The following is a 9,416-nucleotide window of genomic DNA, read 5'->3' on the forward strand; positions in this document are numbered from 1 at the left end:
CCTGCTACTGAGTTCATTTAAAAGAAAACAAAGCTGTTTGGAATAACCTACAAGGATCCAAAAATGGGTCAGGTATAAGAGATATGTCACCATGAATTCCAGTCATTCCACTGAATTCAGATATGAATTTGGCCTCATGCATGTCAATGATGGTAATAATCTGGAAAACATTTCCTTCCTGTTTTGGGAGGAAAGAGAGCTGTTCCTTGAGTTTCCATGGTGGAAGAATGGGGAGAAAAAAATGTGAAAATATGAATCTGTCTGAGGCACTATGTCCTCTAGGATTCCTGTGTTTGAGGTATATATGGCTGTTTGACTAATGTCTTTAACATTCCCCTTGGCACTCCTTGAAATTCTCTATTACAAAACAGATGGTGCAGTAGTTACTTTTTGAAGGGCTAGAAGAGCATGATCACATCTGTGATTAATTTTTAAGTTTCTAAACCAGTAGATCACCCAGTTCTAAGAGGACCTGCCAATATAAATGCATTGAACAATTACAGAGAAAGAATACACAGCTTTAAGGCAGAGTATAAGCAGTCTGGAACTATAATTCGTAGACACACAACTCTGTTCAACTGTCTCATTTACAGGCAAGTCTTTTCTACAGTAATTTCTTTTTATTTTCATTGAGCAACAGCAGTAAGTGAAATATGTAATTTCTTAAATGAGATTTAAAAAAATCCATACATTTTCATTTTTTTGTTGATGGCTACATTATTCCTAAAGAAATTACCTCTTTCATTTTCATACTGTCCTTTGCCCCAAAGGATAGCTAAAGATTATATTAAACCAGCATGAACACAGCATCATCCAAATAAAGCTAGCTATGGATTTTTGGATGATCATTAAGCAGTATAGCACATGCTCTGAAGAATGATGGGAAAGGGCATTAGGGCATTCAGTGATGATGCTAAGGTAAAAACTGTTTCTGCAGTCTTTGATACCAAGGCAAAGCACAAGCTTTATCCCAAAGAACCTCATATTTCAAAGTGCCTGGTACTGAACTACCTGGCTAATATTTGATCTGGATAATCTAAATACTTAAAATATCTTAGTATGCTCTTCTGTCCTTCTTTTGTAAAGCACCTAGCGCAGGGAGGTATGGAACACCTGCAGATAAATAATACAGTGTTAGTTTATATTCCCAGATTAAGTTGTTGGCCCTCTAATTATAATGTGTAAGAATTTGAAACATTGCACAAGGTAAGAAACATTTCACAATATGGATTTGCTGAAGCCAATGTAATTACACAGAAGTTAAATCTGATCTGTGGGTGGCTGATGAAAATAAAACCAACCTCTTTACCCACCAGTTCAGAATTTGAGGTAGAAACTTGTCATATTAGATTACACATTGCAGCTACTCTACTGTGGTGGGTTGACCCTGGCTGAGGGCCAGGTGCCCACCAGAGCCGCTCTATCACTCCCCTCTTTCATTAGACAGGGGAGAAAAGCTACAATAAAAGAAAACTTACGGGTCGAGATAAGGACAGGGAGAGATCATTCTCTAATTATCATCACGAGCAAAACAGACCGAACTTAGAGAGGGAATTCATCTTATTTATTACTAAGCAAAACAGAGTAGAGGAATGAGAAATAAAACCAAAATCTTAAAACACCTCCCCCCACCCCTCCCATCTTCCCGGGCTCAACTTCACTCCCGGCTTCAACCTCCGCCCCCCCCAGCGGCACAGGGGGACGGGGAGTGGGGGTTACGGTCAGTTCATCACGCGATGTTTCTGCCGCTTCTTCATCCTCAGGGGGAGGACTCATTGTTCCCCCGCTCCAGCGTGGGGTCCCTCTCACGGGAGACAGTCCTTCACGGCCTTCTCCAGCGTGAGTCTCCTCCACGGGGTGCAGACCTTCGGGAGCAAACTGCTCCAGCGTGGGTCCCCCACGGGGTCACAAGTCCTGTCAGCAAACCTGCTCTGGCGTGGGCTCCTCTCTCCACGGATCCACAGGTCCTGCCAGGAGCTTGCTCCAGCGTGGGCTTCCCACGGGGTCACAGCCTCCTTCGGGTGCCTCCACCTGCTCCGGCGTGGGGTCCTCCACGGGCTGCAGGTGGAATCTCTACACCCCCTCATCCCCCCTCCATGGGCTGCAGGGGGACAGCCTGCTTCACCATGGTCTTCACCACGGGCTGCAGGGGGATCTCTGCTCTGGCGCCTGGAGCACCTCCTCCCCCTCCTTCTGCACTGACCTTGGTGTCTGCAGATGTTCTTACATCTTCTCACTCCTCTCTCTGGCTGCAAAAGCCCTCTCTAACTGTTTTTGTCTTTCTTAAATATGTTATCACAGAGGCGCTGATTGGCTTGGCCTTGGCCAGCGGCGGGTCCGTCTTGGAGCCGGCTGGCATTGGCTCTGTCAGACACAGGGGAAGCTTCTAGCAGCTTCTCACAGAAGCCACCCCTGTAGCCCCCCCGCTACCAAAACCTTGCCACGCAAAACCAACACATTCCACCCCTCGCCTCTGTGAATCACATATTTAAGAATTATCATTAAAATATACATTCAACACAAAACTTCACAAACACTAATCACATCAACAAAGAAAAAGAAAAAAGAATTCCACACACCAACATCAAAACAACACTATCACAACACCAAACAGGAGTGGACAATCTACACACAAAATCTACCTCTAGTCCCTTCACCACTATATCACTCTCAAGTTACGTTCAGTCAATGTTTTGCCCGTTACCTCTTCCCATTACTATCCTTATCTCGATTTTCTCGTGCCCCACGTTGGGTGCCAAAAAGACTGTGGTGGGTTGACCCTGGCTGAGGGCCAGGTGCCCACCAGAGCCGCTCTATCACTCCCCTCTTTCATTAGACAGGGGAGAAAAGGTACAATGAAAGAAAACTTACGGGTCGAGATAAGGACAGGGAGAGATCATTCTCTAATTATCATCACGAGCAAAACAGACCGAACTTAGAGAGGGAATTCATCTTATTTATTACTAAGCAAAACAGAGTAGAGGAATGAGAAATAAAACCAAAATCTTAAAACACCTCCCCCCACCCCTCCCATCTTCCCGGGCTCAACTTCACTCCCGGCTTCAACCTCCGCCCCCCCCCAGCGGCACAGGGGGACAGGGAGTGGGGGTTACGGTCAGTTCATCACGCGATGTTTCTGCTGCTTCTTCATCCTCAGGGGGAGGACTCATTGTTCCCCCGCTCCAGCGTGGGGTCCCTCTCACGGGAGACAGTCCTTCATGGCCTTCTCCAGCGTGAGTCTCCTCCACGGGGTGCAGACCTTCGGGAGCAAACTGCTCCAGCGTGGGTCCCCCACGGGGTCACAAGTCCTGTCAGCAAACCTGCTCTGGCGTGGGCTCCTCTCTCCACGGATCCACAGGTCCTGCCAGGAGCTTGCTCCAGCGTGGGCTTCCCACAGGGTCACAGCCTCCTTCAGGTGCCTCCACCTGCTCCGGCGTGGGGTCCTCCACGGGCTGCAGGTGGAATCTCTACACCCCCTCATCCCCCCTCCATGGGCTGCAGGGGGACAGCCTGCTTCACCATGGTCTTCACCACGGGCTGCAGGGGGATCTCTGCTCCGGCGCCTGGAGCACCTCCTCCCCCTCCTTCTGCACTGACCTTGGTGTCTGCAGATGTTCTTACATCTTCTCACTCCTCTCTCTGGCTGCAAAAGCCCTCTCTAACTGTTTTTCTCTTTCTTAAATATGTTATCACAGAGGCGCTGATTGGCTTGGCCTTGGCCAGCGGCGGGTCCGTCTTGGAGCCGGCTGGCATTGGCTCTGTCAGACACAGGGGAAGCTTCTAGCAGCTTCTCACAGAAGCCACCCCTGTAGCCCCCCCGCTACCAAAACCTTGCCACGCAAAACCAACACATCTACCTATCAATTCTTTATAATCATTGTAGCTGCTTTGCTCAGTTTGAAAATTGAAGTTTTGCTGAAGTTTTTACAGTGTTTCAGATCAGTATCTTTACCTACTTCTGGAAGCGCACACAGCACAATCATGATAGGATATCCTGCAAATGGCAATCTAGCTTAGTTTTAGATTCTGATTGTATTGCATGGTTAATTTTTTCAATATCAGTGAAAGTATTCCAGGTTTTTTGCCTTCGGTCTTTTCTTTATGCTTTAGATGTAAAGGTTATATAGTTGATTTTGTAAAATGCTGGGCTTGTATTTAAACATCCTGATCAATTCTATACTTAAAGTTTAGTGGATTTGAGTAATAGGGTCAAAATTGCATACACTTTTATAAGCACTCCAAAGAGACGATGGCACAAGATGTTCTTCACAGATGAATCCTATTGCAGGCAATTAGAGGCAGGCTGTCCTCCTGCAGCCCATGGAGGTCCATGGTGGAGTGGATATCCAGCTGCAGCCCGTGGAGGACCCTATGCTGGAGCAGGTGGAGGCACCTGAAGGAGGCTGTGACCCTGTGGGAAGCCCAAGCTGGAGCAGGCTCCTGGCAGGACCAGTTTGATTGTTTGTTAACTGAACTGGCCTAGTTTGTGTGGTTCTGTGACATTTTAAATTGGCATAGTCGGCAGGATTGATACCTGTGAACATTGAAATATTAAGATCAATTCAAGCAATTAGAGCCATTGCTGAATAGATGTAACCAAACAAAGGGGAAACCATTGTAACTTAGAAAATAATTAGTTGTAAGATAAGAAGCTCTGGAACAATCTCATTTTAAACAGCTTGGCCTTGGAAGAACAGATGCGCAAAGATAAGAAAGTTACAAGGTGATCACAAAACCAGCCTTGAGGGATAAGGTATAGGTGATACCAGAATTGAGTCTGAAGACCCTGGAGGACCACCTGGAGGTGCCAACAAACATGCGTGAAAGACATTAGCATATGCTAACAGGTTCCTGGAAAATCCATGAATGTGATAAGCACTACTCAGAAATATAATGAATATGTATATTAACATAGTATAAATACTTGCTAGCTTTGTCTTTTGGGTGTGCACGTTAGGTGGAGTTATCCCCCGTGCACCCAGTGCTGCAATAAAGAATGCCTGCTTTCTAAAAATTCAAAATAAGTCTTAGAGAGTGAATTATTTTGCTGCTTTCTGGTAACAGGATGTCTATAGAGGAGTTATTATGGAAGCACGGCTGTAATCCTTCTCCCCCAGGTTTAGATTGGGCAAAGGAGAAGCGGTCCGACCCAGTAGCAGTCGTGGAGAGGATAAAACAATGCCGTGGAAATAGTCGAAATGGCAAAAGTAAAGGAACTATGTGTGCCATCCTAGGTGCCTGCTTGATTCAAGCACAGAAACAAAATAATGATTGCAAAAGATTAGCCACAAACAATCTGAAGAAACAGCTAGAAATAGATTGTTGGAAAGGAGAATTGCAAAGAGAAAGAGAGCAGAAACATCTGTTGCAACAAAAAATTGAACTAATGCTAGCACAAGCGGAACACACCCCCCCCACACACCCCCCCCCAGTATTTTCCAAATCCAAAAAGTAATTGCGAGTGTAGACCCCGAGGATTGGGATGGGGATATCTGGGGGACCCTGATGAAAATAGCTCTGAGGAAACGGAGGAATTGGAGGGGAGGGACGTGCGACCTCTTATTAAAAGAGAGAGGCACACGGGTCCGCAAGGCGGGAACCCCCGAACCACAGTCCACACCATTCCCTGGTCAGGACCTGAGCTCAGCGAATTGCAAGCAAACTTCTCGCGAAAACCTGGAGAGACGGAAACGGAGTGTTTGTGGAGAGTCTCTCTAACGGGAGGGGGAGGGGGGGTGTGATCGGATACTGTTGAGCGATGACGAAGCGAGAGGGTTTTGGGGTCCAGGAGTGTTTCTGACTGATGGACCGCAGGGCAGCCAGCCATTAACATCCCGAGTGGCTTATTGGGCTGGGGGTGTTGGACCCCAAAGAGCGGGGGGAACCTATTACCATTAAAATAAAGGGAGTGTCGGAGCTAGCCGAAGGAGTGCAAAAAGCCGCTTGTATTCAGGCATTGTATGAAAGAGGGCAACAAGGGATACCGATAGCTGCACCAAGTAGACCCTAGCCACCTGAGACCTCTTATTAGGGGATTGCCGGACGCTTTGAAAATACATCTTCAATCCCTGAGAGAAAGGATTCAGAGAGCCATTGAGCAAAATCGGCAATACCCTCAGAACCTCCCCGCCCACGTTTTGACTTGGGCGGAGACGTTACACAAAATAGTGATTTACGGGCGCGGGATGGGATGGACTGATCCTGGGGGTGGCGCCGAGGGGAACAGGAGGGTCCGACAAGCCGATCGTAAACCCCGCCCCGACCGGCCTCCTGGCCGGGAACCGGAGCCTTCCCGGGGCAGGTCGGACCGGACTTACGATTCAGAAAGAAATAGCCTTTGGCGAAAGGCATTAGCACTAGGAGTACTTAGAACAATGCTGCATGGGCAATCCAGGGCTCAGATCCGGAAACTGGTGGAATTGCTAGAGGGGAAGATTAAGGAACAACAGGAGGTGCCGGCAACCGGCCCGCCCGGGAAAGGAACTTTAACCCTTTCGCGCCTCTGCGAGAGGAGTTGCAAGAGTTAAAGAACTAGAAGCCGCGGTTTGGGGTTCGGGCCGCCCACTCCGCATGGTGAATTCCTGCCAATGGTACGCTGACAGGGAACCTTACATCCATATTCCTGTGGGTCCAAGACGGCTAAGTTTAGAATTTTTAATTGATACAGGAGCCCAAATTAGCATGTTGAATAAGCAAAAGGCTGAGAAGTTGGGAATTAAACCCTCAAGAAAAGCTATAAATATAATAGGTGTAACAGGTACAGCAGAAAAATGTCCTTTAGCTTGGATTCAACTTTGGCTACCTGGGGAGAAAAGAATGACAGCTGTGGAAGTGGCCCTAAGCCCTCATAAGGAAAATATATTGGGATTTGATGTACTAGCGGGCAGGCAATGGCGCCTACCTAATGGCAAGATATGGAGTTTTGGAAGTCGATGGGCAAAAGCCACCCGTGTTAGAACCCTGCAGCTTGCACCTGCACTACCACAGTCTAAGGTAACCTGCTTTCTCAATACCCTTTGCCAACTGCAGCAAAACAGGGCATTACAGATGTAATTAATGATCTTGAAAAAAGGCAAATTATAAGTCACACCCACTCACCATACAATTCTCCAGTTTGGCCAGTCCGTAAGCCTGACAGATGGTGGCGTCTAACGATTGATTATAGAAAATTGAATAGTAATACTCCACCCTTAACTGCTGCTGTCCCGAGCATAACATCAGTGGTGATGGTGATCCAGGCAGCTGCGCACGCATGGATGGCCACTTTAGATGTTAAAGACACGTTCTTTATGATACCCCTGAGAGAAGAGGATAAACCCCAGTTTGCTTTCACTTGGGAAGGAGTGCAGTACACCTTTAACCGACTGCCTCAAGGATATAAACAATCTCCTACCATTGCCCACAATGCCTTAGCTAAACTTCTTGATACCGCAGAAGTGCCATCAGACATCCGCATATATCAATATAGAGATGATATTCTAGTTGGAGGAGATAACAAAGAACAAGTAGGGCAAGTGGCTAAGGTCATCTGGGATCCGCTAACTAAGAACGGGCTAGACATCCCGCCTTCCAAATGCCAAGGTCCTGGGCAGGAGATTAAATTCCTAGGAGCTTGGTGGATAGCCAGTGCAGTTGCAGTACCTGATGATACACTGTCAGCTATTGAGAAGGGGCAAACTCCAGGCAATAAGACAGAATTACAGCAGCTGCTAGGTACATTGGGCTATTGGAGGAAGCATATACCTGGGTTCTCAGTGATTGCCCGCCCTCTGTATGACCTGCTCAGGAGAAATAGGGAATGGGATTGGACTTCACAGCATACAAAAGCCCTTAACAGGGCTGAACTAAAAGCCTATCAGAGACTAGGTCCATTGCACCCACAAGATCCGCTAAGGGTGCAGTGGGGATTTGCAGAATATGCTTCCTATTGCGGCGTGTTTCAAAAGGGACCGTGAGGGCCAGCTACACCTTTATTATTCTCTTCCACCTTGTTCAAAGAAACTGAACGATGGTATTCCAAGTGGGAGGAGGGACTCCTTTCACTTACTAGGGCAGTCAAGGAAGCAGAGAAATTGCGTACTTCACAAGATATCATGGTGCAAGGCCCTTTCCCCCTTCTAAATTCGATCCTTAAGGGAGCACCTCCTCCTGAGGGTGTAGCCCAAAAGGCCACAGTACGGAAGTGGTATGCCTACCTGGAAGGAGTTAGTCAGTTACTGCAATTGAGAGAGGGCCCAGTTAAGGTCTCTACGTTCCAACAACCTGTTAATCCAGATCCAGCCTTGTTAGGCCAACCTTATAAACCTTCCCCGATCAAAGAAACACCTGAACTATCTGCAAACTTGGATACACAGGGAGTGTGGTTCACTGATGCATCTGCCTGCCGAACAGGATCAAAGTGGCAATATAAAGCAGCAGCATTGGAAATTGGTACCGGGAAAACGGTTACAGAGGAGGGAGAAGGTAGTGCACAGGTGGGAGAATTGTGTGCTCTCCAGCTGGCAGCGGAGAATGGTGCCGCTACCATCTATACTGACTCTCATGCAACCTATAAGGGTGCTACAGAGTGGATATGCCAATGGGAATCCAATAGGTGGGAAGTGGGCCGTACAAAGGTCTGGAGAACTAGGGACTGGCAAAGATTGTTAGAAATAGGCAGATCACGACCCCTAAAGGTGGGATGGGTGAAAGGCTATGCAAGGAATGGAACCCCTGCTGTGAAATGGAACCAACAGGTAGATCATCTAGCCCAAATCAGAGTAATTGATAACGAAAAGGAGGATTGGAAATGGTTAGCTGAATGGCTACACATTAAGCGAGGCCATTCAGGAAAGACAGACCTCTATTACAAATGTCGGTCTCGGGGACGGCCACTGTCTATGAAAATATGTGAAGCAATTCTTACAGCCTGCCCACAATGCCAAATAAGGCTCAAGGCCAGCCACCCAAATCAAGCCCCCGCCCAGCATATCAAACAAAAAGCTCTTTGGAGCACCTGGCAAATTGATTATGTCGGGCCCTTGAGACCTTCACATGGAAAGAGATATATTTTGATAGGAGTAGAGGTGGTATCAGGATTAACCATGGCCACAGCCACAGGAGATCAGACAATTCAAGTGCTGCAAGAATGGTTTGGTATTTTGCCCATTCCTGAATGTATTCAGAGCGGCAATGGGTCACATTTCACAGCCACAGTGGTACAAGACTGGGCACGGAGAGAAGGTATCAAACGGGTGTTTCACACACCATATTATCCCCAGGCCAATGGGATAGTTGAGCGAACCAATGGTTTGGTTAAAAGACACGCTGATGTCTCGCGCCATAACTGGGACATACGATTGCCACAAGCAGTCTTCACTGTTAATGACTGATGGGGAAATTATGGAAGCCCAAAGATTCGAGCATTTTGTCCCATG

This window comes from Balearica regulorum, chromosome W (assembly GCF_011004875.1).
Source record: "Balearica regulorum gibbericeps isolate bBalReg1 chromosome W, bBalReg1.pri, whole genome shotgun sequence".
In the NCBI taxonomy this organism is placed as follows: Eukaryota; Metazoa; Chordata; class Aves; order Gruiformes; family Gruidae; genus Balearica; species Balearica regulorum.